Here is an 8,198-nt window from a genome sequence, read left to right as displayed (position 1 = left end):
AAGAGGCGCTGTTGTGCCTTTTTTCACCACACAGCCTCTATGTGCAGACCACGTGAGATCCTCAGTGATGTGGATGCCGAGGAACTTAAAGCTGTTCACCCTCTCAACCCCAGATCCATTGATGTCAGTAGGGGTTAGCCTGTCTCCGTTCCTCCTGTAGTTCACAACCAGCTCCTTTGTTTTTGCGACGTTGAGGGAGAGGTTGTTTTCTTGACATCTCTGTAGGTTGCCTCAATAATATTTCAGATTAGCCCAATCAGTGTAGTATCGTCAGCAAATTTAAATAGATTGGAGCTGTGGGTCATGACACAGTCATGGGTATACAAAGAGGGGGGCTCAGGACACAGCCTTAAAGGGCACCTGTATTAAGGGTCACAGGGGTAGAGGTGAGAGCCCACTCTTACCATCCGGCAGGATCGGCCTTTAAGGCAGGGTCAAAGCCGAGGTCTTCGAGCTTCTTGTCGAGCTTCGATGGAACTATGGTGTTGAATGTTGAACTGTAGTCCAAGAACAGCATTCTCACATAAGCATCCTTCTTCTCCAGATGTGTAAGGGCGGGGTGGAGAGCTGTGGCTATTTTTGTGATGTATTTTTGACAATCGTACTACAGTGGGATATAATCTGTTTCTGATCCAGGTGGTACGTGCTTTTGGGTTTTTGTAGCTTCTGCCTGATGTGAGGGAGGAGAGAATGCTCGGGATAGGTACTGGTTTATTGTTGTCACGTACTGAGATACTGTGAAAATCCATACAGATCATTTCATTTTAGATCTTTTTTATTGATTTAAAAATATATAAAGACAAATACAAATCAGAGAAATTATATCAAATACATATTCCAATAGAAGTACAACCAACAAAAAAGGAGTGTACACTGTCAAAATCATATATAGTATAATATCGAACTCCTCAATATCCACAACTCCTCTTAACAATTCAAAAAAAGATCAAAAATTGCCATTATTAAGGAAAAAAACCCCCACTAAACTAACCTAAAACAAAAAAAAAGACTGGGCATTCCAATTGAGGATATAACTACAAAAAAAAGGGGGGGGGGGAATCCTTATGGTCAAATCTGAAAAGTCCCAGAGAAGAAGAAAAAAGATTACCTAAAAAAGTGAAGAAAAAGAAGAAAACATACAGATCAGGTCATTGTGCGTTGAGGTAGAACAAGGTAAAACAATAACAATCCACTGAAAAATTGCGGTTCAGGTAAACACTAAGGTGCAGGATCATGACGTGGCAGATTGTGAGGTCAAGAGTCCATCTTACCGTGCAATAGGTCCATTCAAGAGTCTAATTAAGCCGTGGGGTGGAAACTGTCCTTGAGCCTGGTGGCATGGGCTTTCAGACCTTTGGGAGCAGAGAGAAGAGGGAATGTCCAGGGCAGGTGTGTTCTTTGATTGTGCTGGTTAATTTACCAAGGCAGTGGGAAGTGTAGACAGTCCACAGAGGGGAGACCGGTTTCTGTGAGCTGTGCCCACAACTCTGCAGACTCGGGCAGAGCAGTGGCCGTTCAAGACGTGATATATTCAGATAGCATGTCTTCTGTGGTACATAAAAATTGACGAGCATCCTTTGTCCTTTTGAGCCATGCTGCCCAGCAATTACCACCCCCCCCCCACCCGATTTTTTTCCTTCTTGGGCCGCTAGTTCCCAGTGGACCACAGGCCATTGATGACCTCCCGTCTCCGTCATCCAAAGTTGATGGTATGGTTGGAGTTTACCAATGTTTCTGTAATCTGGTGTATCCATGTACAGGGGATTGGTCCGTACAGCTTCACCAGAGCCCTGTTGGCCAGCCTTACCCATTTCCACCTCTCACGACAGGCTGGATTTTGAGAGGCTGATCCCCTGATTTAACCCTAACCTAATCACGGGACTATTTACAATGACCAATTAACCTACTGACCAGTGGAAGGAAACTGGGGCACGTGGAGGAAATGCATGTGATCACGGGGAAAATATACGATCTCCTTACAGGCAGCGGTGGGAAATGAACCCAGGGCACTGGCATTGTGAAGTGTTGCAGCACGAACCACTACACAACCATGGTTTCATGAATGCCAAGTCATTCTCACATCTGTGGAAGAGAGCCTGGTTTTCTTGATTTTCTTAATAGATTCTCCATTAACTCTGCAGTTTCTTGTGGTCTTGGGCAGACAGTTGTCCTACCAAGCCACGATTTATCCAGATAGGATGCAAGGGGAGGATACCAAATTTCTTCAGCCTCCTGAGGAAGTAGAGGTGCGGGTGAGCTCTCTACACTGAAACTTCGCACAGAAAGGTGAATCCCCAGAATCGTCTCACCCTGATTGTTGTGGTGGCCAGACCATTTGTTGTGTGTAACATGGGTATGGTTGAACGTTTGAATGATCAATGGGACTTGCTGATGGAAGGTGTCTGATGTGCTCTGTCTCGCTCTCCCTCACGCTCGCTGCTGCCACGATCTTGGTCAAGGTTTTGTCGACACGGTTTGTGGGTTGGACTCTAGTTCATGTTATGTGTGTTTCTGGTTACTCTCATTTTTTAACTGCTGTTCTGTGCGACTTTGATCGGGGAAGTCTGGCTCTGGGGCCTGCAGTCAATGAACGACACAGCTCTGGATTGAACTGAACCAAGTATTCCTGGACTGTATCAAGGACTCTGTAGCGTGGTGCTTTATATTCTGTGTGTTTTTCACTCATTTTTTTTTTACTGTTTGTGTGTTTTGTTTTGCGTGTTGGGTGTTTGATATTTTCTTTGAATAGATCCCATGGTGTTTCTTTTGTTTCATGGCTGTCTGTGGGAAGGCAAGTCTCAGAGTTGTGTACTGCATAGTACATACTTTGATAATAAATGTACTTTGAATCTTTCAACTTGCACAGGAGAATAAAAGAATCTACAGGTGCCAGAAATCGGAAATTAAAACAGAAACTTGCTATTTTCTGTGCCAACCAGGGACCAACCAAAGGTGTTTTTTTTTCCTTTGCTAAGTGTGGTTTTTTTATGATCACAAGACTACTGGACTCCAAAAACTTTGGATACAGCAGGTCTACCACATCAGTGAGCTACTCATTGATCGGAGTAGCCGGCTGGGATGTCGAAGGAGCTGGCTGGCGGCTTGACGAAGGAGGAGCTGACCTGGGTGTAGCCTGTGTTGCTGCCTGTTGTTATAAGGCAGCAGAGTTGATGCACGAAGGTGGCATGCAGTGTATCCGGGGGTGATTGCTTTGGATGTTTCTCTTGCGATTGCAAGACCCTGTTGGATATTGATAATGTAAGATGCCACATACCTGTTCCCTTTGTTGGGAAGAGGGCAGCGTGGGAGCTAGACAGTCTCATTTGTAACTTGACTAGGCCTCAAGCCGCGGGCTAGTCTGCTGCTGCAGTCCAGGTAAGGATACACCAGAGGAAGTGTAGAGTGGCATAAGTGCTTGGCTAGGGGCTGGCCTGTCCCATTGGTGCTGCCCTCCCGTGTTTGATCGATGGAATGACAGGCTGGATTGCCGGGAACCATTTTTTGCCATCATTTTGCAGGACATGTCACTCAGGGTGTTGGACTATAGATATGTTTTTTTTTGTATGACTGTTTTCTCTTGCTTGCTATTTTGAATGTGCTGTGTATGTTTGAAACCTTGGCCCCAGACGAACACTGTTTTGTTCAGTTAATCCATGTATGATTGAATAATTAAACGATTTGATTTGAGTGGGTTCCATGGGTTTCTTTGTTCTGTGGCTGTCTGTGGGAAGATGAATCTTGGGGCTGTATGCATATTTTGATAATAAATGTATTTGAACCTTTGAACTTGCTCAGGAGAATAACAGAATCTGCAGGAAAACTGAAATAATAATGGAAAATGCTGGAAAGGCTCAGCAGGTGAAAGGTCAGGACAAGGTGGACGTGGAGAGGATGTTTCCACAAGTGGGAGAGTCCATGCTCTGAGGACACAGCCTCAGAAAAAAGAGGCATCCCTTTAGAACCGAATAGAGTAGGAATTTCTTCAGCCAGACTGTGGTAAATCTGTGGAATTCATTGCCACAGAAGATTGTGAAGGCCGAGTCACTGGGTATACTTAAGGCAGAGATTGGCAGGTTCATGTTTGGTAAGGTGGCGGGGAAAATGGAGTTGAGAAAAAAATTCAGCCATGGTTAAATAGCAAAGCAGACTCAATTTGTGCTCGCATTATTGTCCCGATCCAATTAAACCAAAGATTCACAATTCACTTAATCCTTCTTTTCATATCCCTCCCTTCCCTACACATTCCTTTGCCTATCTAGGAGCTTCTTTAAAGCCTCTATTGTACCTACTTCCACCACCACTCCTGGTGTCACATTCCAGGCACCGACCCGACTCTGTTCCACACATCTTTTGACTTGCCCACTCTCACCTTAAATACATGCCCTCTAATACTAGTCTTTTAAATCCTGGGGAAGAGAGGGAAAGATACTGACTGCCTAATCTTTCTATTCCTCACATAACTACTTCTAGGTCTCGCCCCAGCCTCTGCTGCTATAGAGAAATCAACACAAGTTTGTCCAACCTGTTTATAGCACAAGCCCCCCCCCATCCCCCCCAAACTAGGCCCTTCTGCACTCTCTCCAAAGTCTCCACATCCTTCCTATCAGACGACAAGAATTGACCACAATACTACTTTGTTTTATAAAGCTGTAACTTAGCTTCCGAGCTCTTGAACTCAGTGGCTTGACTAATCAGAGCAAGCATGCCATACACCTTCTTTACCAATCTAGAAGCGAGCGATCCTGCAGGTGCTGGAAACTGAAGCAACAAACACATTTCGGAGGAGGTCAGGGTGTCGGGGCCGGAGGTGAGGGTTGGCCGGTTCAGATCGCTGCTCCGCTCTGCGCTGAAGTAAGGGTCCGTGGACGGACTCTCTTTGTGGACTTCAGTTCAGAACGCTATTTGCTTGTGGTTATTGTTTGCATGATTTTTTTTCTCTGCACATTGGATGCTCAACAGGCTTTTTTTATGGTTTCTTTTGGGTTTCTTCGTTTTGTGGCTGCTTGTTAGGAGACAAGGTTTTATAATGTCTAGATACTTTGATACTTGTACTTTGAACCTTGAACTTTAATCATCTTGTACACCTCTATTAAGTCACCACCTTCACTCCAAAGAGAAAAGCCATCGCTCGCTCAGTCCATCTTCATAAAACATGTTCTCTAGTCCAGGCAGCATCCTGGTAAATCTCCTGTGCACCCTCTCTATGCCCTCTACACACCCTTCCTACAATGAGGTGACCAGAACTGAACACAATCCTCTAAGTGTGAAATGTCGACACACAAAATGCTGGAGGAACTCAGCTGGCTGGGCAGCATCTATGGAAAAGAGTACAGGGCCAAGACTCTTCAGCAGGCCTGACCGGCTGAGCTCCTCCACCATTTTGTGTGTGTTGCTTGGATTTCCGGCATCTGCAAATGTTCTCTTGTTTGTGAAATGCAGACAATTCTATTGCCGCCACAGAGGCAGTTTGACCCGCTGAATTCATCCAGCAGATTGCTTGTTGACCCTGGTGTACAGGTGAGTGCGGAACCGGTGGGGTGTATTTATTTTCTGTATTTATTGAGATACAATGCAGAATAGACCCTTCCGACCCTTCGAGTCATGATGCCCAGCATCCCCCAACTTAACCCTAGCCTGGAAACTGGAGCACCTGCAGGAAACTCACACAATCATGGGGAGAATGTTACAAACACCCTACAGGCAATGGGGGGAATTGAACCCAGGTCGCCTGTACTGTAAAGCATTGTGCTAGCCACTATCCTACAATGAGGCAAATAAAATGGGATTAGTATAAATGGTTGCTCAATATCAATGTCTGCTTGTAGTACAGCTTGCAAACAGGCCCTTCAGCCCATCACGTGAGTCCCAGTCACCTGCATTCGACCCATAATCCTCCAAGCTGCTCCCCACTATGTACCTATCCAAATATCTCTTAACCAATGCAATTCCAAGTTCAAAGCAAATTTATTATCAAAGTATGTGTATGTCACCATGAACTACCCTGAGATTCCATTTTCTCCAGGCCATTCTCAGTAGAACAAGGAAATGCAGTAGAATCAATGGGAAACTACACACAAAGACTGACAGAGGGGTAGTAACTGTTCCCTCAAATACTTCCTCTGGCAGTACTTGTCCCCCTCTGAGTAATGAAATTACCTCTCTTAAAACTCTTGCGTGTTTAATATTTCAATAACTTTTATCAAGCGAAATAAATTGTATTAAAAATAAATATTATTTACAAGACTAAACCGTTTTGAGCCCTCTTTTATATATATGAGGGTCCATAAGAGGCGCGGGGGTCCGGGAGGGGTCCTGGGCTGACGCTGCGTCTGCCGGGATGAGAGCGACAAGAACTAGAGTCCTGTTTCGGGCAAATGCGCTCGTCAGCCGTGGTTGGTAGCTCACCAGGTTGAAGGAAAACTCTGATCTCAAATCACCGCTGCCTTGCGGCTGTGCCCACTCATGGGGAGGACTTCGGGAGTAAACCCCGAGGGGGTAAATCCGGAGTTTGAGTCCCTAAGGCAGTCAGTCCTACGTTGTTCAATGCTGACTGGCAACTCCCGGGACGTTGCTGGTACCAAACTGTATCAGTCTCTGCTGTTTCATCAGATGAGCGGAGAGGGGGAGCTTGCTGCATGGCTACGACCTTGTTCTCCATATTGTACCGCCAGGCTCGTGTATCTAGACAGCCGGGGTGCATATATCCATGGTCGACCCTGACCGATGGAGGCCTCACTCACTCAGAAATGGACCAAGTGAATCTGAGGACAATGTGTTTAGAGAAGTGTCAGAAATGGTCCTGACTCCTTCCCCATCAGCGGGAACATGCTTCCTGCCTCCAGCGAGTCCAATCCCTTAATAATCTTATGTGTTTCAATCAGATCCCCCTCATCCTTCTAAATTCCAGTGTATACAAGCCCAGTCGCTCCAATCTTTCAACGTATGACAGTCCCGCCATTCCGGGAATTAACCTTGTGAACCTACGCTGTACTCCCTCAATAGCAAGAATGTCCTTCCTCAAATTTGGAGACCAAAACCGCACACAATACTCCAGGTGGGGTCTCATCAGGGCCCTGTACAGCTGCAGAAGGACCTCTTTACTCCTATACTCAACTCCCCTTGTTATAAAGGCCAGATTCATAACGGATGAATCTGTTTTGTTTTTGATATTTTGACTTCCGTTGCAGTTAAATAAAATTCATAGTTATTAAAAGAAAGAAAAGAACCCTGTATTTATATAGCAACCTTCAAGTGATTAGGTCTTCCTACAACCTTCACAACCAAAGAATAAACACGAGGAAGTCTGAAGCAGCGTGCACGCGAATTGCTGGAGGAACTCAGCAGATCAGGCAGCAATCGGGCCGAGACCCTTCTTCAGGACTGAGAATGAAGGGGAAGGTCCTGTGTCCCTGAAGCTTTGTTTTAAACGTTCGTTTCTGCACACGGAGACCCTGCGATGAATATGCCTTAGAAGGGAGCCAGACTTGGGACGAGAGTTACGGTCGGCGTGCTGGAGGATCTCCAAGCAGATCGTCTGTTCCCGCAGATCCCCTCGCCCGCTGCCCATCGAGTCGCTGTCGGGGCAAAGGTGGGCGGGGAGGCAAAGAAAAAGGAAGCGGGCTTGGCTGGGAACGTAGAAGGCGAGGTAACAAAAGGGAGGGTTCCGGGGTTATATCCGTCCCCGGGTATTGCTGGACAATAACCAAGCCATGTCCATCGGTTTCCGGGAGCGGTGGGCGCCTCGCCGACTGAAGTGGGTTTTGGACGGAGATGACGGTATTTTAATTTGAAACTGTCGCTGAGTGTGTTTTATGAAGTCCTGTATATTGTATATAATTAATAAATATAAATAATTGAGATATTGTAATCAATTATTGGCCTCATGGCTGTGGGGAAGACGAACCTCAGAGTTGTATAGATACTTTTACAACAAATGGACTTTCCAATCGAATAAACTTGTATATAAAGAAGGGATGGGTGGTGCTTTCGGGGGCAGAAGAGATGATGCGGCGAATTTCCACCTCTCCTGGAGAAGTTTTTGACCTGAGGTTCGTCGCCTCCACCGGGAGACCTTAAACACGCGGGGAGCTTCGAGCGGGTCTCCGATCCAACTGACGAAGGGAAGGGGCTTCCGTGAAGCGTAACAAAGGGCCTGCGAGGAGTCACAATGTGGGGCGGGCCACTCTCTTCCCACCCCT

The sequence above is a fragment of the Hemitrygon akajei genome, chromosome 6 (assembly GCF_048418815.1).
Source record: "Hemitrygon akajei chromosome 6, sHemAka1.3, whole genome shotgun sequence".
Classification (NCBI taxonomy): domain Eukaryota; kingdom Metazoa; phylum Chordata; class Chondrichthyes; order Myliobatiformes; family Dasyatidae; genus Hemitrygon; species Hemitrygon akajei.
This window is presented reverse-complemented; position numbering follows the sequence as displayed.